The sequence below is a fragment of the Caretta caretta genome, chromosome 6 (genome assembly GCF_965140235.1).
Source record: "Caretta caretta isolate rCarCar2 chromosome 6, rCarCar1.hap1, whole genome shotgun sequence".
NCBI lineage: Eukaryota > Metazoa > Chordata > Testudines > Cheloniidae > Caretta > Caretta caretta.
Genome location: NC_134211.1, coordinates 72,609,516 through 72,634,273, shown reverse-complemented (window position 1 = coordinate 72,634,273; position 24,758 = coordinate 72,609,516). Strand labels below are relative to the sequence as shown.

At 44.1% G+C, this 24,758-nt stretch overlaps 1 long non-coding RNA gene across 4 annotated transcripts in view; it reads right to left on the bottom strand.

The window, feature by feature from the left end:
* The window catches only part of LOC125638127 (uncharacterized), a 93,447-nt gene that overhangs the window by 30,541 nt on the left and 38,148 nt on the right, over positions 1–24,758 (bottom strand). For 2 of the 4 annotated variants that reach the window (XR_007357155.2, XR_007357157.2), the window contains exon 2: positions 24,498–24,563. The exons of the other annotated variants lie outside the window; for them this stretch is intronic. This is a non-coding gene — a long non-coding RNA (uncharacterized LOC125638127). The remainder of the gene's footprint in view (positions 1–24,497; positions 24,564–24,758) is intronic. 4 annotated transcript variants of the gene reach the window in all.

The window sequence follows — 24,758 nt, the reverse complement described above, 5'->3', positions numbered from 1 at the left end:
TTTATATTCTCTCAAATATATTTGAAATCTAACACTTAAAAACACCCTAACTTGGTCCACATTTTTTAGAAATAGATACTGATTTTATTATCCCACTTGAGACAATTTGGGCCTGATTTTCACAAGTGCTCATCTCCCACAATTTCCATTAAAATGAGCTGGACTTGCAGTGGTCAGCATCTTTAAGAAAAAGGCCCAACATATCAAAACCATAGGCACTCAAAATCCATGGCTACTTTTTAAATGTAATTGCACTTTCAGAATATTATCCAGAAAAGGATCTCACCTGGGTCCCTGTCCAAAAACATGCAGTCAGGACTAAGGGAAGGAGAAAAGGAAATGCTATTTTGAACAAGTATAAAAGATTAATATCTGTCACAGTTGCAAGGCTGGGGAAGTAGAGAGTAGGGTAAAAGGCCAGGGTAGAGAGACCTGAACACAGTAATGTCTGATTGACTTATAGGCAAAAGAGGGACATGGACAATTTGATCTCCCAGAACATTCAAACCATCAGCAGAAGCAGCTATTGGAATGCCTTGTTTTTACATGAGCCAACATCTTCTGCAAACTTGCAAAGCATGCAAGAAAGTTATTGAATATTCTTCTTATGTTGTATACTTACTGCTGTAAACATATTTAGTACTGTAACAGAAGAGGCCCAAAGTGAAAATGCGGCCCTGTTATGTTAGGCACTGAACAAACACCGTGAGAGACCATCTCTAGCCCTGAAGAATTTACAATAGAGAAGACAAACCTCAGGAAGGAAAACAGACACAGAGAAGTGACTTGGTCAAGGGCACACACAGCAGGACAGCAGCAGAACTGGAAATAAAATCCAGATCTCCTCAGTCCTAATCCAGTGCCTATTCATTGGACCATGCTACCTCTGAGAAGTACAGTAGAACCTCAGAGTTATGAGCACCAAAGTTACGAACTGACCAGTCAGCCACACACCTCATTTGGAACTGGAAGTATGCAATCAGACAGCAGAGACAAAAACGAAATAAAAGCAAATACAATACAGTACTATGTTAAACATAAACTACTAAAAAAGGGGGGGAGAGTTTAAAAAAAAAAGATTTAACAAGCTAAGGAATCATTTCTGTGTTTGTTTCATTTAAATTAAAATGGTTAAAAGCAGCATTTTTTTCTTTTGCATAACAAAGTTTCAAAGCTGTTTTAAGTCAATGTTCACTTGCAAACTTCTGAAAGAACAACCATAACATTTTGTTCAGAGTTATGAAAAACCTCGGTTTCTGAGGTGTTCATAACTTTGAGGTTCTACTGTATCTGAGGCGCACAGCATAAGAAGGTGTTAACATGGGTTATTTTTGGCCTGAGGGCCACATCTGGGTGGGGAAATTTTATGCAGGACCATGAATGTAAGGCTGGGACGGGGATGTGGGAGGGGCTCCGGGCAAGGGTTGGGGTGCAGGAGGGGCTCAAGGCAGGAAGTTGGGGTGTAGGTGTGGCAGGGGGCTCAGGACAGGGCGTTGGGGTGCAGGAGGAGTGCGGCATGGGGCTCAAGGCAGGTGGCTAGGGGGCTCAGGGCAGGAGGTTGGGCTGCAGGGTGCAGGAGGTGTTCGGGGTGTGGGCTCCGGCCTGGTGCCGCTTACCCCAAGCTGTTCCAGGGTGGCAGTGGTGCGCAGCAGGGCTAAGGCAGGCTCCCTGCCTGCCCTGGCCCCACACCGCTCCTGGAAGTGGCCAGCATATCCAGCAGTGCCTCCTGGAGGTAGGGTGGGGCAGGCGCCTCCACAGCGTGCTGCCCTCGCCTGTGGGTACCTCCCCCAAAGCTCCTATTGGCCACGGTTCCACATTCCTGGCCAATGGGAGCTCTAGGGGGCGGTGCCTGCAGGCGAGGTTAACGCATGGAGCCCTCTTTCCCCTCCTCTCCCAGGGGCCACAGGGGCAGACTGAAAGCTCTGATGGGCCGGATCTGGCCTGTGGGCTGTAGTTTTCCTCCACTGTATTAACATGACTACTAGCAAGGGGCTCCATTGAAGGAAACAGGGACTGTTGGTGTCCATTTTATGATAAATATGAACGTAATATTGAGATTTTTAAAAATCTATTAATCTAAATTAATTTCCAAGAATTAGGACAGGTTGCCTATGATTAGTAGAGCAGTCTCCATTTAAAAAAATCACTGTTTATGAACCATTACTGCTTGAAATTATATACGTTAGTGTCACCCATGTATATTTTAGAGACAGGAAATGAGAAGTCCCCACCCCAAAGAGCTTAGATGCTAGAAAAAAAACAATAATTGCAGTATCTCCCATACCACTGTGTAGTAAATGTAAACAATTTAAAGACAATTCTGTAGGCAATGGTGAAGAATGCAACACATGCAGGTGCAGAGGAAGCAGCCAAGGGAATTGCTATTGGGATGAAAAGTTTGTTCTTTCTAGGCTTCCAGTTCCAGCCCTGACTACACAGATTAGCCAGGACACCCAGCTGCAACTGAAATATTCTGCATTTCAGACATTTTCCTGCTGCCGTCATTACCACCATTTTCTTCCAATGTCCCACCATCCTCTACCCCCTACCTATACAAGCTATTCATTAATGATCTGAATGATGGAATGGATTGCACCCTGAGCAAGTTCATGGATGACACTAAGCTGGGGGGAGAGGTAGATACGCTGGAGGGTAGGGATAGGATACAGAGGGACCTAGACAAATTGGAGGATTGGGCCAAAAGAAAATTGATGAGGTTCAACAAGGAAACGTGCAGAGTCCTGCATTTAGGATTGAAGAATCCCTTGCACCGCTACAGGCTGGGGACCGACTGGCTAAGTGGCAGTTCTGCAGAAAAGGACTTGGGGATTACAGTGGACGAGAAACTGGATATGAGTCAACAGTGTGCCCTTGTTGCCAAGAAGACTAACGGTATATTGGGCTGCATTAGTTGGAGCATTGCCTGCAGATTGAGGGAAGTGATTATTCCCCTCTTTTCAGCACTGGTGAGGCCACATCTGGAGTATTGCGTCCAGTTTTGGGCCCCCCACTACATAAGGGATATTCACGATCCATCGTCTACAGCCAAGCTCTGCAATACAACCGCATTTGCTCCAACCCCTCAGACAGAGACAAACACCTACAAGATCTCTATCAAGCATTCTTACAACTACAATACCCACCTGCGGAAGTGAAGAAACAGATTGATAGAGCCAGAAGAGTTCCCAGAAGTCACCTACTACAGGACAGGCCTAATAAAGAAAATAACAGAACGCCACTAGCCGTCACCTTCAGCCCGCAACTAAAACCCCTCCAACACACTATTAAGGATCTACAACCTAGCCTGAAGGATGACCCAACACTCTCACAAATCTTGGGAGACAGGCCAGTCCTTGCCTACAGACAGCCCCCCAACCTGAAGCAAATACTCACCAGCAACCACATACCACACAACAGAACCACTAACCCAGGAACCTATCCTTGCAACAAAGCCCGTTGCCAACCGTGTCCACATATCTATTCAGGGGACACCATCACAGGGCCTAATAACATCAGCCACACTATCAGAGGCTCGTTCACCTTCACATCCACCAATGTGATATATGCCATCATGTGCCAGCAATGCCCCCCTGCCATGTACATTGGTCAAACTGGACAGTCTCTACGTAAAAGAATAAATGGACACAAATCAGATGTCAAGAATTTTAACATTCATAAACCAGTCGGAGAACACTTCAATCTCTCTGGTCACGCAATTACAGACATGAAAGTTGCAATTCTTCAACAAAAAAACTTCAAATCCAGACTCCAGCGAGAAACTGTTGAATTGGAATTCATTTGCAAATTGGATACAATTAACTTAGGCTTGAATAGAGACTGGGAGTGGCTAAGTCTGGGAGCGGCAGTGAACCAGCTGAGCAGCGGGGGACAGCAGAGCAGCTCACAGCAGGAGTTTGCCTGGGACTGGTAAGTATCCGAGTGTGTGTTTGTTTGCTTACTGAGGAAGTATCCGAGCGTGTGTTTGCTGGGAGGGCAGTGTGAGAGCCTGAGTGAGTGTCTGATTGGCTGCTAGCCTGCAGGGGGCGGGCATTAGAGTGTCTGTTTGTTTGCGTCAGGGAAGCCTGGCTGTTTAAAAATAGCCAGAGCTTCGCGAACCAGCTGAGCGGCGGCAAACCAGCTGAGCAGCGGGGGACAGCAGAGCAGCTCACAGCAGGAGTTTGCCTGGGAGTTCGCCTGGAGTGAGCCCAGTGAGGCTTACGTCTTACAAACTGCTCTGAGGAAGCTCATAGTAGGAAGGTGATATGGAAGGGGGGGGTTCAGCTGTTGTGACCTGCACTGGATGTGCCATGTTTGTCTTTCTTCCACAGAACAGAAGCGACTTTGTCTGTACAAAGTGCAAGCTGGTCTCCATATTGGAAGAGAAGATTGAAGGTCTGGAGCAACAGATAACGACCCTGCGTTGCATATGAGAAACTGAGGATTTTCTGGACAAAACTCAGGATAGGCTTCTAGGGGCACAAAGCTCTAAAGATATAGAGCAGGTTGCACAGAGGAGCCAAGAGGCCAGTGAAGAAGCTTGGCAACATGTGACCTCCAGAAGAGGTAAGCGGAATGTCCGGGTTCCAGTAACACAGACACAGGTAACTAACCGCTTTCATGTTCTCTCCACAGGTACCGTTGCGGAGAGTGGACCAGATGATATGTCTGGGGCGAGAAAGCAGAAGGAGACTCCGCTGGTTGGAAGGCATGAGATGCGATGTCCTGAGGTTGGGGGTTCCACGACCACCACGCCCAAGAGGAGAAGGCGGGTGGTGGTGGTCGGGGACTCTCTCCTCTGGGGGACTGAGTCATCTATCTGCCGCCCTGACCAGGAAAACCGAGAAGTCTGCTGCTTGCCAGGGGCTAAGATTCGCGATGTGACGGAGAGACTGCCGAGACTCATCAAGCCCTCAGATCGCTACCCCTTCCTGCTTCTCCACGTGGGCACCAATGATACTGCCAAGAATGACCTTGAGCGGATCACTGCGGACTACGTGGCTCTGGGAAGAAGGATAAAGGAGTTGGAGGCGCAAGTGGTGTTCTCGTCCATCCTCCCCGTGGAAGGAAAAGGCCTGGGTAGGGACCGTCGAATCGTGGAAGTCAACGAATGGCTACGCAGGTGGTGTCGGAGAGAAGGCTTTGGATTCTTTGACCATGGGATGGTGTTCCATGAAGGAGGAGTGCTGGGCAGAGGCGGGCTCCATCTTACGAAGAGAGGGAAGAGCATCTTTGCCAGCAGGCTGGCTAACCTAGTGAGGAGGGCTTTAAACTAAGTTCACCGGGGGAAGGAGACCAAAGCCCTGAGGTAAGTGGGAAAGCGGGATACCAGGAGGAAGCTCAGGCAGGAATGTCTGTGAGGGGAGGGCTCCTGCCTCATACTGAGAATGAGGGGCAATCAACAGGTTATCTCAAGTGCTTATATACAAATGCACAAAGCCTTGGAAACAAGCAGGGAGAACTGGAGGTCCTGGTGATGTCAAGGAACTATGACGTGATTGGAATAACAGAGACTTGGTGGGATAACTCACATGACTGGAGTACTGTCATGGATGGTTATAAACTGTTCAGGAAGGACAGGCAGGGCAGAAAAGGTGGGGGAGTAGCACTGTATGTAAGGGAGCAGTATGACTGCTCAGAGCTCCGGTACGAAACTGTAGAAAAACTTGAGTGTCTCTGGATTAAGTTTAGAAGTGTGTGCAACAAGAGTGATGTAGTGGTGGGAGTCTGCTATAGACCACTGGACCAGGGGGATGAGGTAGATGAGGCTTTCTTCCGGCAGCTCACGGAAGCTACTAGATCACATGTCCTGATTCTCATGGGTGACTTTAATTTTCCTGATATCTGCTGGGAGAGCAATACAGCGGTGCATAGACAATCCAGGAAGTTTTTGGAAAGCGTAGGGGACAATTTCCTGGCGCAAGTGCTAGAGGAGCCAACTAGGGGGGGCGCTTTTCTTGACCTGCTCACAAACCGGGTAGAATTAGTGGGGGAAGCAAAAGTGGATGGGAATCTGGGAGGCAGTGACCATGAGTTGGTTGAGTTCAGGATCCTGACTCAGGGAAGAAAGGTAAGCAGCAGGATACGGACCCTGGACTTCAGGAAAGCAGACTTCGACTCCCTCAGGGAACGGATGGCCAGGATCCCCTGGGGGACTAACTTGAAGGGGAAAGGAGTCCAGGAGAGCTGGCTGTATTTCAAGGAATCCCTGTTGAGGTTACAGGGACAAACCATCCCAATGAGTCGAAAGAATAGTAAATATGGCAGGCGACCAGCTTGGCTTAATGGTGAAATCCTAGCAGATCTTAAACATAAAAAAGAAGCTTACAAGAAGTGGAAGGCTGGACATATGACCAGGGAAGAGTATAAAAATATTGCTCGGGCATGTAGGAATGAAATCAGGAGGGCCAAATTGCACCTGGAGCTGCAGCTAGCAAGAGATGTCAAGAGTAACAAGAAGGGTTTCTTCAGGTATGTTGGCAACAAGAAGAAAGCCAAGGAAAGTGTGGGCCCCTTACTGAATGAGGGAGGCAACCTAGTGACAGAGGATGTGGAAAAATCTAATGTACTCAATGCTTTTTTTGCCTCTGTCTTCACTAACAAGGTCAGCTCCCAGACTGCTGCGCTGGGCATCACAAAATGGGGAAGAGATGGCCAGCCCTCTGTGGAGATAGAGGTGGTTAGGGACTATTTAGAAAAGCTGGACGTGCACAAGTCCATGGGGCCGGACGAGTTGCATCCGAGAGTGCTGAAGGAATTGGCAGCTGTGATTGCAGAGCCATTGGCCATTATCTTTGAAAACTCGTGGCGAACGGGGGAAGTCCCGGATGACTGGAAAAAGGCTAATGTAGTGCCAATCTTTAAAAAAGGGAAGAAGGAGGATCCTGGGAACTACAGGCCAGTCAGCCTCACCTCAGTCCCTGGAAAAATCATGGAGCAGGTCCTCAAAGAATCAATCCTGATGCACTTGCATGAGAGAAAAGTGATCAGGAACAGCCAGCATGGATTCACCAAGGGAATGTCATGCCTGACTAATCTAATCGCCTTTTATGATGAGATTACTGGTTCTGTGGATGAAGGGAAAGCAGTGGATGTATTGTTCCTTGACTTTAGCAAAGCTTTTGATACGGTCTCCCACAGTATTCTTGTCAGCAAGTTAAGGAAGTATGGGCTGGATGAATGCACTATAAGGTGGGTAGAAAGCTGGCTAGATTGTCGGGCTCAACGGGTAGTGATCAATGGCTCCATGTCTAGTTGGCAGCCGGTATCAAGTGGAGTGCCCCAAGGGTCGGTCCTGGGGCCGGTTTTGTTCAATATCTTCATAAATGATCTGGAGGATGGTGTGGATTGCACTCTCAGCAAATTTGCGGATGATACTAAACTGGGAGGAGTGGTAGATACGCTGGAGGGGAGGGATAGGATACAGAAGGACCTAGACAAATTGGAGGATTGGGCCAAAAGAAATCTGATGAGGTTCAATAAGGATAAGTGCAGGGTCCTGCACTTAGGATGGAAGAATCCAATGCACCGCTACAGACTAGGGACCGAATGGCTAGGCAGCAGTTCTGCGGAAAAGGACCTAGGGGTGACAGTGGACGAGAAGCTGGATATGAGTCAGCAGTGTGCCCTTGTTGCCAAGAAGGCCAATGGCATTTTGGGACGTATAAGTAGGGGCATAGCGAGCAGATCGAGGGACGTGATCGTTCCCCTCTATTCGACATTGGTGAGGCCTCATCTGGAGTACTGTGTCCAGTTTTGGGCCCCACACTACAAGAAGGATGTGGATAAATTGGAGAGAGTCCAGCGAAGGGCAACAAAAATTATTAGGGGTCTGGAACACATGACTTATGAGGAGAGGCTGAGGGAGCTGGGATTGTTTAGCCTGCAGAAGAGAAGAATGAGGGGGGATTTGATAGCTGCTTTCAACTACCTGAAAGGGGGTTCCAAAGAGGATGGTTCTAGACTATTCTCAGTGGTAGAAGATGACAGGACAAGGAGTAATGGTCTCAAGTTGCAGTGGGGGAGGTTTAGATTGGATATTAGGAAAATCTTTTTCACTCGGAGGGTGGTGAAACACTGGAATGCGTTACCTAGGGAGGTGGTAGAATCTCCTTCCTTAGAAGTTTTTAAGGTCAGGCTTGACAAAGCCCTGGCTGGGATGATTTAACTGGGAATTGGTCCTGCTTCGAGCAGGGGGTTGGACTAGATGACCTTCAGGGGTCCCTTCCAACCCTGAGATTCTATGATTCTATGATAAGTCATTATGCAAGGTAACCTATTTCCCCTTGTTTTTTCCTAACCCCTCCCCCCCGACGTTCTTGTTGAACCCTGGATTTGTGCTGGAAATGGCCCACCTTGATTATCATACACATTGTAAGGAGAGTGGTCACTTTAGATAAGCTATTACCAGCAGGAGAGTGGATTTGTGGGGGTGGGGGGGGTGAGAAAACCTGGATTTGTGCTGGAAATGGCCCACCTTGATTATCATACACATTGTAAGGAGAGTGATCACTTTAGATAAGCTATTGCCAGCAGGAGAGTGGGGTGGGGGGAGGTATTTTTTCATGCTTTGTGTGTATAAAAGATCTTCTACACTTTCCACAGTATGCATCCGATGAAGTGAGCTGTAGCTCACGAAAGCTTATGCTCAAATAAATTGGTTAGTCTCTAAGGTGCCACAAGTACTCCTTTTCTTTTTGCAAATACAGACTAACACGGCTGTTACTCTGAAACCAGACAAATTAGAGAGAGTCCAGTGGAGAGCAATGAAAATGATTAGGGGGCTGCGGCACATGACTTATGAGGAGAGGCTGAGGGAACTGAGGTTATTTAGTCTGCAGAAGAGAAGTGTGAGGGGGGATTTGATAGCAGCCTTCAACTACCTGAAGGTGGGTTCCAAAGAGGATGGAGCTCGGCTGTTCTCAATGGTGGCAGATGACAGAACAAGAAGCAATGGTCTCAAGTTGCAGTGCGGGAGGTCTAGGTGGGATATTAGGAAAAAATATTGTGACATTGCACTCCATATGTTTTATGGAAATATGCTTATGAGTGTGAATATGCTGTAACTAGAATATGCTTTATGCAAAAGATCTCTTTTAGGATATCATAATAAAGGTTATAACCTACTGAATATATTCCTCCTATTTGTTTGTATGTATCATTCTTGTATCTGAAGCTAGAAATATGAAGTATAACTCTGAGGTTCTATTGTAATTAAGCAAAATGTGGGCCATTAATGGTGGTTTAGAATCTTGATGGCTCCCATTGACTAGGACAATTGGTTGTAAATGGCTCTGTGTATGTGTGGGCCAACCCAGGAAGAATGGAGGCTGGGGTCTCACAGGACATGTGATCATGTCACCTGATACTGGAATCCATCTTAAATCTGGTACTTTTCCATTTAGAAGCGGGGGGAGAGACAAAAGATTCCCGCGTTGTGCCAAAGCAATAAAAGGGGGTGGAACAGAACAAAGGAAGCTGCCAGTCATGAGAACACCCCTACTTTCCACCTAAGATGTCTGCTGGAACTAACAAAGACTGTACCGGGGAAAGGACTGGGCCCAGACTCAGAAGGAGTCTAGTCTGTGAAAGAAGCTTATTGGAACATCTCTGAGGGTGAGATTTTTACCTGTAATCTGTTTCTTAATGTGTTAGGCTTAGACTTGCATGTTTTTGCTTTATTTTGCTTGGTGACTTACTTTCTGTCTGTTATTACTTGAAACCACTTAAATCCTACTTTTTATACTTAATAAAATCACTTTTGTTTATTAATGAACCCAGAGTAAGTGATTAATACCTGGGGGAGCAAACAACTGTGTATCTCTCTCTATCAGTGTTATAGAGGGCGGACAATTTATGAGTTTACCTGTATAAGTTTTATACAGAGTAAAATGGATTTATTTGGCGTTTGGATCCCATTGGGAGCTGGGTTTCTAGGTGCTGGAAATAGGTGACCCGCTCAGAAGTTTTTGGTTAAAGTCTGCAGCTTTGGGGGCATGGACCAGAGCTGGGTCTGTGTTGCAGCAGGTTAGTGTGTCTGGCTCAACAAGACAGGGTTCTGGAGTCTCAAGCTGGCAGGGAAAATGGGCTCAGAGATAACTTCAGCACGTCAGGTGACAGCCCCAAGGAGGTCTCCTTGACCGAACCTGTCACAACTATTTCACTAGGAGGGTGGTGAAGCACTGGAATGAGTTACCTAGGGAGGTGGTGGAATCTCCATCCTTAGAGGTTTTTAAGGCCTGGCTTGACAAAGCCCTGGCTGGGATGATTTAGTTGGGGTCGATCCTGCTTTGAGCAGGGGGTTGGCCTAGATGACCTCCTGAGGTCTCTTCCAACCCTAATCTTCTATGATTCTGTTTCTCCATTTCACTCACTCCATAAATGCTTGACAAGTGCTGAGAGCTGAGTTGTCATTAAGGGACTACTGTTGCTTGTTATCTCTAATGTTCAGATGCAGTACTGGCTAGTGCTCTATTCCCCACACTGCTCATGGGTATCAGGCAGGGCAGAGTGATGATAAGAGAATTAGCTGAGAGACGACATTAGGCCAGCAGCTTGCAGGTATGCAGTACTCACATGGCACCAGAGGGATTGGATCTCTGCAATCCAAAGGGTTAAAGAAAAAAAGAGAAAAGTAAACATTCTAGCTCCCTTAAAGGAAAAAAGGATCTCACAAAGAAGAATGAATTGTAGTAGGGACACATTTTGCTATGCTGCATTTGCATCAGCGAGGGCTTCACAGATCTGAACCTTTAATGTTAGATGGCAGGAAACATGGAATAAAAAACAAAGCATGTTTTCGTAGGTCTGTGTGGGATGAATACACACATGTAAAGAAATTAACAACCAGAAGATCCACGGAAGCCAAAAAAGAGCCATCTGTAAAGGATGAGCCATGTAGGAAAGCGTGTGAAGCAGAAAGCTGAGAACACCCCAGCAGGGTGGCAAGTGTCTCACACAGCTGCGCATGTGACAAGTCACATGAAAGAGACTTAGGGCTCTCTGCAGTCCAAACTATAAATACCAAACAAAACCAGGACAAGCATGAGCAAGCCAGTGGCAATGAACACACATTACAGATATGCTGGTGGCAGACAAATATTTCAAATATGCAATACAGGTGGAAACTCTCAGTGCAAACACAGAGGAGAATTGAATCCTAATACTGGTTGCATGCTACCCTGACCCAGAGCTAGCAAATGATCACCTTCCCCTCTCAGGATACCCTCCCAATTTTCCCTTTGGAGGCAACAGATGGCTCTTTGGGCATTTGCAGGAGGCAGGAGCATTTGCATGGAAACCTAGGGCCCCCATACCTTTCCCTTTGTCTGTCTCTTTCCCTTGGCGGCACAGCTTCCTCAGGAAGCGCAATGCCCAGGGCCCCTTCCAGCAACAGCACTGAAAACACCCTCTTAATCAGGGGACTGCAACCACACAGGAAACGCCGCTGCTGATCAAACCTCAATAGAGTCAGCATGAGTAAAGCATTCCAAAATTCAGATGCTTACTTTATCAATCCCAACTTGTACACTTGAACCTTCAGCTGGGATCAGCACACCATGTATAAGATCTTTGGGGTAGGGACTACAGCTGGTTGCTAGGAGTCCCAAAAACACGCTGTTCTCAGTTCCTAATAAATACAAGGAGATGGTAATACCTTCTGTTGAGCTGAAAGTCTTGGAAAAGTCAAAACCGTCTTGCTACATTTACAGCTCTTCCTACTTTCAGTTGGGTTAGAGCTACCACCCAAATAGATATTTTCATGGAGTTCTGTACTTGTTACTTTCAGTTGAAACCAAAAAGTGCAAAGTTAAACAGTTAGCCAAGCTAGTAGAAACCTGAAAACCAGTTCCCATTTTAAAAGTCAAGTGTTGTGGTGACTTATTTTATCTGACCCTGTTCAACCACCCCAAGTCCCTATTATTATTCTAGTTCTGATGTTATTACTCAAAGAAAACACCCATTGAAATCAATGGTAGTTTTTCCATCAATAAGGACCTAACAAGAGCTTCTGGAATAGACGCAATATATAAATAAAAACTGTAAGCCCCACTTTGAGTTTTCCAGCTTCTGGAACACTGGACTGACCCGCTCAGAAGTTTTTGGTTAAAGTCTGCAGCTTTGGGGGCATGGACCAGAGCTGGGTCTGTGTTGCAGCAGGTTAGTGTGTCTGGCTCAACAAGACAGGGTTCTGGAGTCTCAAGCTGGCAGGGAAAATGGGCTCAGAGATAACTTCAGCACGTCAGGTGACAGCCCCTAGGAGGTCTCCTTGACCGAACCTGTCACAACTATTTCACTAGGAGGGTGGTGAAGCACTGGAATGAGTGCTAGGGCAGAGTTTCTCAAATGCAGCCGCCGTGGTAGTATGCGGCCACTAGGGGGATTTTCTCATGGCCACAGCCTCTTGGAAGGTAGGAAAAGCAGCAGCCCCTCCCCCAGGGCCACCAGCAGTGGCTGGGCTCTGCCCTTCCCCCCCTTGAGACACAAAAACTGGAGGAGCAGGCAGCCAGTGAATGCCCCACCTTCCCGGAGGAAGTGAGTGGGTGTGGCGGGAGGCAGGCTCCAGCCACAGGACTCTGGGCTCTATTCCCTAGCCATGCAGTGGTGGGCTCTGACCCTGAGTTCACCCCCCACATCACTGCTGGTCCCCACTATCTCCCCCTGTGCCCTATCACCCCCTGACCCCCACTGCCTCTGTACCCACCTCCCCATTCAGGAGTTAATTTGTCCCCAGGTTCGCCGGGGCTGAGTAAGTCTGCTGTGAAAAGTGAGATTTGTTTGCATGTTAATCTCACTTTTCACAGCAAACTTGTAAAAGACTTGCTAGCTACTAAGTCTGCTGTGAAAAGTGAGATTAACATACAAACAAATCTCACTTTTCACAGCAGACTTAGTAGCTAGCGAGTCTTTCAGAACAACAAAAAAAATGAAACAAGACAAAATGCAAAGCACCTTATTTGTGTCTCTATTCTGTTTAGGTCCAGTAAAGCATAGAGACAACTGTACATTATTTTTATTATTGCGTCTGCAAAAAAACACCCTACATAAATAAATTACAATGATTTGGACATCTATATGTACATATTTATTTGTTTTTCCCAAGGGTAATTAAGTATTTTAGGAAACATTGTCAGAGCAGACAACAGCAAACAATTTGTTGTGAGAACCCCTGCCCTACGGGTATGTCACGCTGCAGCTGGGAGGCGTCTCCTCCAGGTCCACAGACTTGTGCTAGCAGGGCTTATGCTAGCATACTAAGGGCAGGTCTACACTTAAAACACAGCACCGGCGTACCTGCACCGCTGCAGCACTTCAATGAAGATGCTACTACGCTGACGGGCGGGAGCTGCTCCCGCCAGCGTAATTAATCCACTTCTGAAAAGTGAGGGTGAATGAATGGCACCTTCTTAATTAAGTTGTCATGGGATAAGAGAGAAGATCCTTTCATGGACTGAGAACTGGTTAAAAGACAGGGAACAAAGGGTAGGAATAAATGGTAAATTTTCAGAATGGAGAGGGGTAACTAGTGGTGTTCCCCAAGGGTCAGTCCTAGGACCAATCCTATTCAGCATATTCATCAATGATCTGGAGAAAGGGGTAAACAGTGAGGTGGCAAAGTTTGCAGATGATACTAAACTGCTCCAGATAGTTAAGACCAAAGCAGACTGTGAAGAATTTCAAAAAGATCTCACAAAACGAAGTGATTGGGCAACAAAATGGCAAATGAAATTTAAATGTGGATAAATGTAAAGTAATGCACATTGGAAAAAATAACCCCAACGATACCTACAATATGATGGGGGCTAATTTAGCTACAAGTAATTAGGAAAGAGATCTTGGAGTCATCGTGGATAGTTCTCTGAAGAAGTCCACGTAGTGTGCAGCAGCAGTCAAAAAAGCAAATGGGATGTTAGGAATCATTAAAAAAAAAAAAAAAGATAGAGAATAAGACAGAGAATATCTTATTGCCCTTATATAAATCCATGGTACGCCCACATCTTGAACACTGCGTACAGCTGTGGTCTCCTCATCTCAAAAAAGATATACTGGCATTAGAAAAGGTTCACAGAAGAGCAACTAAAATGATTAGGGGTTTGGAACGGGTCCCATATGAGGAGAGATTAAAGAGACTAGGACTTTTCAGCTTGGAAAAGAGGAGACTAAGAGGGAATATGATAGAGGTATATAAAATCATGAGTGGTGTGGAGAAAGTGAATAAGGAAAAGTTATTTACTTGTTCCCATAATATAAGAACTCGGGGCTACCAAATGAAATTAATGGGCAGCAGGTTTAAAACAAATACAAGGAAGTTCTTCTTCACACAGCGCACAGTCAACCTGTGGAAGTCCTTGCCTGAGGAGGTTGTGAAGGCTAGGACTATAACAGGATTTAAAAGAAAACTGGACAAATTCATGGAGGTTAAGTCCATTAATGGCTATTAGCCGGGATGGGTAAGGAATGGTGTCCCTAGCCTCTGTTTGTCAGAGGGTGGAAATGGATGGCAGGAGAGAGACCACTTGATCATTACCTGTTAGGTTCACTCCCTCTGAGGCACCTGGCATTGGCCACTGTCGGTAGGCAGGATACTGGGCCGGATGGACCTTTATTCTGACCCAGTATGGCCGTTCTTACTCAGTAGACCTGCTTTTGGGGCTCATTCATTGTCCTTTCTGTTTACTTTGCTGATGCTATCTAAAAACAAAAACCCACCTTTCTTTGAAACCAAAGAGACAGGATACATCCCCTTGAAAAATATTCCAAACAGGTAAAACCTATTTGCCTCCAGTTCAGCTGACTCATGTCTCTTTTCCTGTGTATACTTGTATATCCTATAGATCTCTGTTACCCTACTGTATGAGTGTATCAGTAAACATTTTCTCCTGTCCTTACCAGTAAAGATCCCCTTAGATAAAAACTGTTCAGGGAAGAGGTATCTGGAATATTTTAACACCATATTGGCACTTGAAGTTATAATTTTATTTTAACCCTAAAAGACACCTGTCTTAGGCCCCAGTTTAGCCCCATGTTTAAGGATGTGCACAATTAAAGTCCATGGGACTACTCACATTCTTCAATATCTTGCTGAAATGGAGCCACCATAAGGGAGAAAGACCTTTTAGATGGTTCACCAGGCATTGTAGCTCCAAAATTATACCATTTAACAACATCCCTTGTAAAATATTTTTCTTTCTAAAGAGCTATAAGTAAATTTAAGTGTTTAGTAGCTATTCTGGTCCAGGAGTCTCCTGCTACAACTATTGCCTATTAGAGAGCTAAACAGGGAAAGAAATGGCCGAATAAAGACATTATTCCATATAGACGGTGTCCTAAGGCAGCCTTACGAGTTCACTCTCCCCAACAGTCCTCTAGTACAGTACACCATTTGCTGGAGAAGATACACAGATTGCACTGTCACTTGCTAGAGCCAGAGAAAAAAACAGGATTTAGTGATCATTTTATAAAACTGAGGCAGGAGATCCGACTTCTCTCATACCTGCTTCACAGCAGCTACTTGACTTTGGTCAAATTGCTCATAGCCTTATCTTCAGGAGGTGTGGAGCATCAGCAAAGCTCATTTAATTCAATGAGAACTGTAGGTGTTCAATGTCTCTGTAAAATAGGCCACTTATTTCTATGCACCTCAATTTGGAACCAAAATCAGGCCTGACAACTTGCGAAACCATCTCCTTTAGCAATATAGGGCCTTTGGGTATGGCTCCTATGCAGAGTTAACTCAAGTTACTATCGTCAAATGTATTCACTTGAGCTAGCCTAGTCCACACTGCAAAGGAAAGTCGAGCCACACTAGTTACTGCTAGGTTTCAGAGGAACAGCCGTGTTAGTCTGTATTCGCAAAAAGAAAAGGAGTACTTGTGGCACCTTAGAGACTAACCAATTTATTTGAGCATGAGCTTTCGTGAGCTACAGCTCACTTCATCCAGTTACTGCATCCACACAGCCCTTCACTGAACCAAGTGAGCTGCTAGGACTTGTGGGAGCATATCCCTTGAGTCTTCGTGCTGCACTAATGAGAGCTTCTCTTTAAGATCTTTCAAGGAGCTTTAGGGAAGAATAGTCTGTCCTTTCTGGGCACATGGGCAGAAGCTGTGTTAGTTGGACAACTCATTGTTGTACTCCACCTCTGGTGATGTGTTTGTAGCTTGCTTTCCAGCATGAATCCCATTGAAAACAATTACCTATATACCAAATGCTGGCATTAATAGAACTCTCATTTTGGGAACATGAGGCAGATACAGGGCACATGGCATGATGGAGGGTCTTTTGGCAACAGCCTGTCACCCTCAGAAGGTGGCAACAAGCTTTGCTAAGATCACACAGGCTGCATGAAGACAAGGAGCAGTATGGATAGTTGATGCAGGTTTTAATGGCCGTGGAATCCGTCTGTGCTGACTGGTGGTTCTGAAGCAGGACCACAAGAACAGAGTCGCTGGACTGCATTGTCATGCAGCTCTGGGATGATCAGCAGTGGACCCAGAACTTCCTTATGGGAAAGGCCACATTCCTGGAGCTGTGCGAGAACCTTTTCCTGGCCCTTTAATGCCAGGATACAAAGAGGAGACTGGACACGTCAGTCCAGAAGTAAGTTGCTATTGCCATCTGAAAGCTGGTCACACCATACTTCTACAGATCAGTAGCTAGTTGGTGTTGGAAAGGCAACTCTCAGTTCTGTGGTGATGGAGATTTGCATGGCAGTTATAGCTTTGGTTCACCCACAGATAGTTAAGGTTGGAAATGTCCCTGTAATAATAGCAGGCTTTGAGTGAACGGGCTTCCTGAACTGTGTCAGAGCCATTGATGGCAAACATGTGCCATAGTCTGCCCCCACTCCCAAGATGCACATGGTTATATAAACCAGAAAGAATACTAACCTAATGTTCTGACGGCCTTGGTCAATCACAGAGGATGATTAATGGCCAGCTTTGTGAGATGCACCAGGAGGGTGCATGATGCCATGGCATGCCAAAGATCCAGGGTCTTGTTTATTTTTTAATTTGGACAAGCTAAGTCTTTATTCCCACACGAATATCAGTGGAGTGTCTGTCCCCGCTATTGTTTTGGGAGGCCTAGTATATCCTTTGCTGCCCTGGCTCATGAAGCTTTATCCTAGTGTGAGAGCACCTGGCATAAGAAGGTTCAATTACACACTAAACAAGTGCAGGATGGCAGTGGAATGTGCATTTGGCCAACTGAAGGCCTCTGGAGAAAAGCTACTTATCTGTGACATAGAGTTGTTTTGTTATCTGCTGGCTGATGGCAGATTAAATGACAGGAAGGGACTAGTGAGCTACAAGAGGGGTGGGGAAGGAGCTGCATGGGAAGTTTGCTTTGCCAAGACATCAGAGATACCATGTGGAACCCTTGTTGCATCAGAAGTTCTCCTGCATCATTGCCTTGGGAGTGACTAAAATTCAGACCAGTATAAACAGGGTGCTGACCTAGGATGCAGCAGCATAGAACTATGCCTTTATAAACTGCCCCTCCCCATCCATTCCACCCAGATTCATATTTTGAGAGACTTTGCAAGTGCTCTGGATTTAATAGCACCGCAGACCATGCAGTGGACTTATTTCCTAGGCCAGTGCTGGTTTTTTTATTGAAGTTTTAGCTGTCTCTGAAAATGTTGTAATGCATATGCTGTGTGCATGGATTCTGGATTTCCTAGGCCAGTTTGAGAGAAAGCACAGTGCTATGTATGTACTCCACAACTATGCTTGTCCCATCCTCCTTTCCCCTGTGTTTGTGGTCATTGCAGGATCTGTATTAATAATACCTGCTTTACGCACTTATAACAATGTGTGCCACAATAATTGTCCCTCTCTCCTCCCCCCGTCCACACACACACTGCAGTTCATCTTACTGAGTGGCAACTATGCTGGTTCCGCTTCTGTGTCCTCCCGAGTCTGTTCTTTTATCTCTTCCCCAACAGCTCCTGACAGTCTTGGGCAAGGTCCAAGAAGTGCCCAGAAGTGGTGAGCAATTGATCCATCTCAGCTGAGATTGCTCCTTCTCCAAGTCCACACACATTGCCTGTGACCATACACATTGCCTAACATATCAAAGATGTACATGGGCTCCATGTTTTGGACACTGTTACGCATCCAGCTTCTCATGGAACAGAGATGTTCTAGGGCAGTCACCAGGCTGGGAGTTGTGGTTCTTTGAGGAGCACCACAAAATTGTTATAGGTACAGAAAGCTGCATGCAAGGCATGGTCCAAAATTCAAAGCAGGCTATTTATACTGGCTGGAGGTAGTTTCTGGTCTAGAAGCAGGGAGTAGGTAAGCAGACACAACAAAGGCCTTACGAGGAATTTTGGGAAGGTGCTGGGGGACTATCAGGACTTGAGTGGACTCTAGCTGTGCCCACACAGCACAAAGTAGCTTTGAGTTGCAGCAGCTCTTGAACTTCAGCCTATACCCCAAGATGGGCCAGCTATCTTGAGGTTAGAGCACCACCACACTCAGGCTAGAGATTTTTCGGTGTGGATGGGAGTCAGGTTAGTGACAATATTCAAGTTAGAACTTGAGTTAACTTTGCAGTGAAGACAAACCCTTTGACACACAGAGATGCGTAGTCCTAGTTCCATCTAGAGGGCAGGGATAAAACACATGCACTAGTTCAGTATGGTGGCTAGCTAGATGCAATTTGTTCTTGAGCGTCTGGAGTTTGCAGGAATTCAAATTCCACTTCTCACATTAAATCCAGAGCCACCTAGTGAAACAACTGCTGTCACTATGGTAAACACACCATGGTCCCTTGGGATAGAACTCAGGTCCTCCTGTTCCAAAAGCCACAGACCCCACTCATCTGTTGAACTAAAGGAAAAATCAGTTAACATACATATATTAGGGCTGGCAAGCAATTAAAAAAAATAAATTGCTATTAATCATGCTGTTAAACAATAGAATACCATTTATTTAAATATATTTTTGAATGTTTACTACATTTTCAAATATATTAATTTCAATTACAACACAGAATACAAAGTGGACAGTGCTCACTTTATATTTATTTTATTATAAATATTTGCACTATAAAAAACAAAAAAAAATGTATTTTTCAATTCACCTCATACAAGTATTGTATTGCAATCTCTTTATCATGAAAGTTGAACTTACAAATGTAGACTTATGTACAAAAAAAACTGCATTCAAAAATAAAATAATGTAAAACTTTAGAGCCTACAAGTCCACTCAGTCCTACTTCGTGGTCAGCCAATCACTTACACAAACAAGGTTGGTTACAATTTGCAGGAGTTAATGCTACCTGCTTCTTGTTTACAATGTCACCTGAAAGTGAGAACAGGTATTCGAATGGCACTGTTGTAGCTGGCGTTGCGAGATATTTATGTGCCAGATATGCTAAAGATTCATATGTCCCTTCATGCTTCAATCACCATTCCAGAGGACATGCTTCCATGCTGATGATGGGTTCTGCTTGATAACAATCCAAAGCAGTGCGGACTGACACATGTTCATTTTCATCATCGGAGTCAGATGCCACCAGCAGAAGGTTGATTTTTTTTTTTGGTGGTTTGGGTTCTGTAGTTTCCACATCAGCGTTGCTCTTTTAAGACTTCTGAAAGCATGCTCTACCCCTCGTCTCTTTCAGATTTTGGACGACACTGCAGATTCTTAAACCTTGGGTAGAGTGCTGTAGCTATTTTTAGAAATCTCACATTGGTATCTTCTTTGTGTTTTGTCATATCTGCAGTGAAAGTGTCTTAAAATGAAGATGTGCTGGGTCATCATCCGAGACTGCTATAACATGAAATATATGCAGAATGCAGGTAAAACAGAGCAGGAGACATACAATTCTTCCCCCAAGGAGTACAGTCACAAATTTAATTGATGCATTATTTTTTTAATGAGCATCATCAGCCTGGAAGCATGTCCTCTGGAATGGTGTGCGAAGCAAGAAGGGGCATACAAATGTTTAGCATATCTGGCATGTAAATACCTTGCAACGCCGGCTACAAAAGTGCCTTGCAAACGCCTGTTCTCATTTTCAGGTGACACTGTAAATAAGAAGCAGGCAGCAGTATCTCCCGTCTGTGTAAACAAACTTTTTTGTCTTAGCGATTGGCAGAATCAGTAGCAGCACTGAGTGGACTTATAGGCTCTAAAGTTTTACACTGTTTTGTTTTTGAGTACAGTTATGTAACCCAAAAAAAACTGCATTTTTAAGTTACACTTTCACGTTAAAGAGATTGCACTTCAGTACTTGTATGAGGTGAATTGAAAAAGACTATTTCTTTTATCATTTTTACAGTGCATATATTTGTAATCAAAAATAATAATATAAAGTGAGCACTGTGCACTTTGTATTCTGTGTTGTAATTGAAATCAATATTGAAAATGTAGGAAAAATATTTAATAAATTTCAATTGGTATTCTATTGTTATAAGTGCGATTAATCGTGATTAATTTTTTTTAGTTAATAGTGATTGACAACCCTAATATATATGTGTGTGTGTGTGTGTAAGAAAAACATTTATATATACACACCCACACACATACCATTTTAAATGAGTTGTGCACTGCTGGTAAAGAATCTCCATCTTCATTCTGGATTTCCTCAAAGTATTCAGGGCTAATCAATGTTCTAGGCACTAGTGTTTGGATCAAGAATGAAAACTCTTATTACATTTTCCAGTTCTTATATTTTGTCTGATTGAACAAGTTAGATGCCATCATGTTGGCAGGGCCTGACAAAATATAATCTAAATACTTAAGGAACTAGCTGTAGAGATCTGAGCCATTAGTGATTGTCTCTGAGAACTTTTACAGAACAGGAATGATCCCAGAGGACTGGAAAAGGGCAAATATTCCCCTTTTTATAGATGGGTACTATGAGGACAACCCAGAAAATTATAGAGCAGTCAGCTTAACGTCCGTACCCAGAAAGATAATGGAGCAAGTAATCAAAAACAAACAAGCAATTTGTGAGCACATAGAAGATAAGGTGATAAGTAACAGTCAACATGAATTTCTCAAGAACAAATCATATCAAACAAACCTAATACCTTCTTTTGACAGGGTAACAAGCTTTGTGGATGCGGCCGGGGGGGGAGGGAGGGGGAGAGGGAAAGTGGTAGATGTGATATATCTTAACTTTAGTAAGGCTTTTGATATTGTTGCATAATATTCTCATAAACAAACCAGGAAAATATTGCCTAGATAAACCTACTATAAGATGGGGGCACAACTATTTGGAAAACTATACTCAGAGTAGTTATGAAGGGTTAGCAGTCAAGCTGGAAGGGTATACTGAGTGGGGTCCCTCAGAGATCTGTCCTGGGTCCAATTCTATTGAATATCTTCATACATTATTTGGATAATGGCATACAGGGTACATTTATAAAGTTTGCAGAGGATACCAAGCTGGGAGGGTTTGCAAGCACTTTGGAGGACAGGATTAGAATTCAAAATGATCTTGACAATCCAGAGAAATGCTCTGAAATAAATAGGATAATATTCAGTAAGGACAAAATGCAAAGTATTCTGTTTAGGAAGGTAGAATCAATTGCACAGATACAAAATGAGAAATGACTGCCTCGGAAGGAGTACTGCAGAAAAGGATCTGGGGGTTATAGTGTATGGGTAAACAATGTGATACTGTTGCAAAAAACCACCAGCAAGCAAGATTCTGGGATGTATTAGCAGGAGTATTGTAAGCAAGACACAAGAAGTAATTCTTCTGCTCCACTCTGCACTGATAAGGCCTCAAGTGGAGTATTGTGTCCAGTTCTCCACACCAAACTTCAGGAAAGGTGTGGACAAATTGGAGAGTCTAGAGGAAAGCAACAAAGAAGATTAAAGGTCTAGAAAATGACCTACAAAGAAAGATTGAAGGAAAAAAATGAGGTATGTTTAGTCTGGAGAAGAGAAGACTGAGGGGAGACATAACAGTCTTCAAGTACATAAAAGATAGTTATAAAAAGGAGGGTTATAAATTGTTCTCCTTATCCAAGGAGGACAGGACAAGAAGTAATGGGCTTAAATTGCAGCAAGGGATATTTAGATTAGACATCAGGAAAAAACTTCCTAACTCTACAGAAGGGTAATTAAACAATGGAACAAAATTAGCTAGGGAAGTTGTGGAACCTCTGTCATTGTCTAACCTGTTCTTAAAAACCCCCAGACACCTGTCAAGGATGGTCTAGAAGAGGATACTTAATCCTGCTTCAGTGCAGGAGACTGGACAAGATGACCTGTCAAGGTCCCTTCCAGTTCTACATTTCTGTGATTCAGCTAACTAACCACATTTGTGCAGTCATTTGTTCTGCCCTTAAGCATCATAATCTTTCACAAGATTAGATTCCAAGCTACAGCACATAAGCATCCGAGGAATGACCACCATCACATATATGCTTGCTTTTTTCATCTAAAGTAGTAAAGAAATAATAGAAGTCCCCTTTCTTGGGATTCCTTGATAAAACCCCATCCAACTTTCATCTTGTCAAACTCCCGAAAAAGTGAATGGACTTCTGCATTTGGAATCTGAACAAAAAAAGTTTTCACTGAACATAATCCGTAGGTGCCATAGCCCCAAGTCTGGAAAGCAACCCTGTTCAGGACAGCACTTAAGCATACGCTTAAGTCCCAGTATAGGGGACCAAGCACAGACCAGGATCCGGCCCACTGTGTGATTTAAAATAATTACAGCATATATTGGTCTCTACAGCTAAAAAAAGAGCTAAGAGGAGGGCTGCAGAAATGCAGAGGTTATTTATAATAAACTTCTGTAGATAAGAAAAAGAAATGAGTCAGTGTGATACAACAGGATGGAATTTAGTCCAGCTGTGCGTGTCTCATCTGGCTACTCCAGATAAGCAATATTGGGAAAGTATGTTAGGAAAAACAGACAATAAATATCACTATCGTCAATAAAAACCAAACCCTGGCAGTTCTTGGAGTATTTTGTCTGCTACCACAGATCTAACACATGGCCATTATTTCACAATGTTCTTAACACTTCAAATGCAGAAGTGAAAAGTTGGATTACGAACGCTTGGTTTCATTGTTCAGTTACCCAAGATACTATTGTCATGTTTTCCTGTATTCGTTTTTCCCGCACATGCATTAAGTAACATCTTACGTTTGCAGTTTACCTTAAACTAAACCCCAAAAATCTCTTGGGACTGAAAGTCCAGGAAAGGGCAGTTCCAACATAATTTCCCCCAGAATAGCCCCTAGCATAAGAATTCCATAATTGTGTACGCACAGACTGGGCATGGCAGCTTTGCAGCACCATCTCAGAATGCAAACATTTTCACAAATTTTCAGACTTGGTTTAAATGCTCTCTGAACATCTGTCTGAAGAACATAATTCACATCGAGATTATGAGAGAAACTAAGGAAAATATTTTTGGTTGTGGAGCTAAAGAAAGCACAGCATATATGGGAAAAGAATGTCACTCGTTTAGTTAAATCAGTATTCAAATCTTTTAAAAAAATACTATTTATTGAACATTTAAAAAAAGGAAAAAACAAACAGCTGCCCCCAAATTCAGCACTGAAAATGACATTCTTGTGTGGAAAGAAAGGGACTTTATCCTTTTATCAGATACTGGGCATTTCTTCCTTTATCTGAAATTTACCCTTTCATCACATTAGGTGCAGACCTTAAAAGTTCAACACATTTTCCTCTACACTTTCTTATTAAGCTTCTACTTCAGGAATATCTATTTGTGGTTTATCACTTTAGTAAGATTAGAGGGATTTCACCACAATTCAGGAGCTTTTAAAAATGATCCACAATGCGAAATTTCAAAATTCCCAGCCACTCTAACCATATATGTTGATTGTCCCCAGTTGTCAGCCTAAGAGGGGGATTCAGCACATTAGCTTAAAACTGACTTTTCCCCCTATCCTTTTCCTTTAGATCAATCCTGGGTTCTGTTCCAAAAAAAAAAAAAGCAAATCGCGTGATTGGAGACAGTATCCTAATGCATGTGCACATGGGGGCAGTTTCACAGGCAACCTTAATCCTGATATTTCTAACTTAAGTGTTTTATTTTGTAACCATAACTTGATTACATACAAAAAATTGTTTAAAACAGCACATAGACTGTACGGGTATGCGTGTATGACTGTTGTGTATGGGTATGCCTACGCTGCAGCCAGGAGCATGTCTTCCAGCCCAGGCAGATAGACATTACCTCTGCTCGGGCTAGCATGTCTGTCTACCCAGGCTGGGAGTCATGCTCCCAGCTTCAGGGTGGATCTAACCAGGGCCGGCTGTAGGTTTTTTGCTGCCTCAAGCAAAAAATTAGCCACCCCAAGTGCCGAGAGCACAACTGCCCAAGCCAAAAAAAAAATGATGTCTGGAATGCCGCCCCTGGAATTGTACCGCCCCAAGCATGTGCTGGCTTGGCTGGTGCCTAGAGCCGGCCCTGGATATAACCTATATCATGATCTGCCATGCTTGAAATCCGGTCTGTCTTGAGAATAAATTACTGAAGAAGAGAACCATACCGTATCAATTCAGAGAAGGACAGAATCCTGTTGCAATAACGGCATGCTATCCCTCACGTCCTGTTGCTGCAGGAGACAGAGGGTATTTGGTGAGATATCACAAATAATTGCTCTAAGAAGGGTTAACAAAATATTTCAATAGCTAACATTTCTACAGTGAAACTCGAGATCTCTCAACTCCAAAAAGCAAAGTGTTCACATTTTCATTTCAAGAAACTACATCTGTATCCAGAACACTTGAATAAAATACATAAACCATTA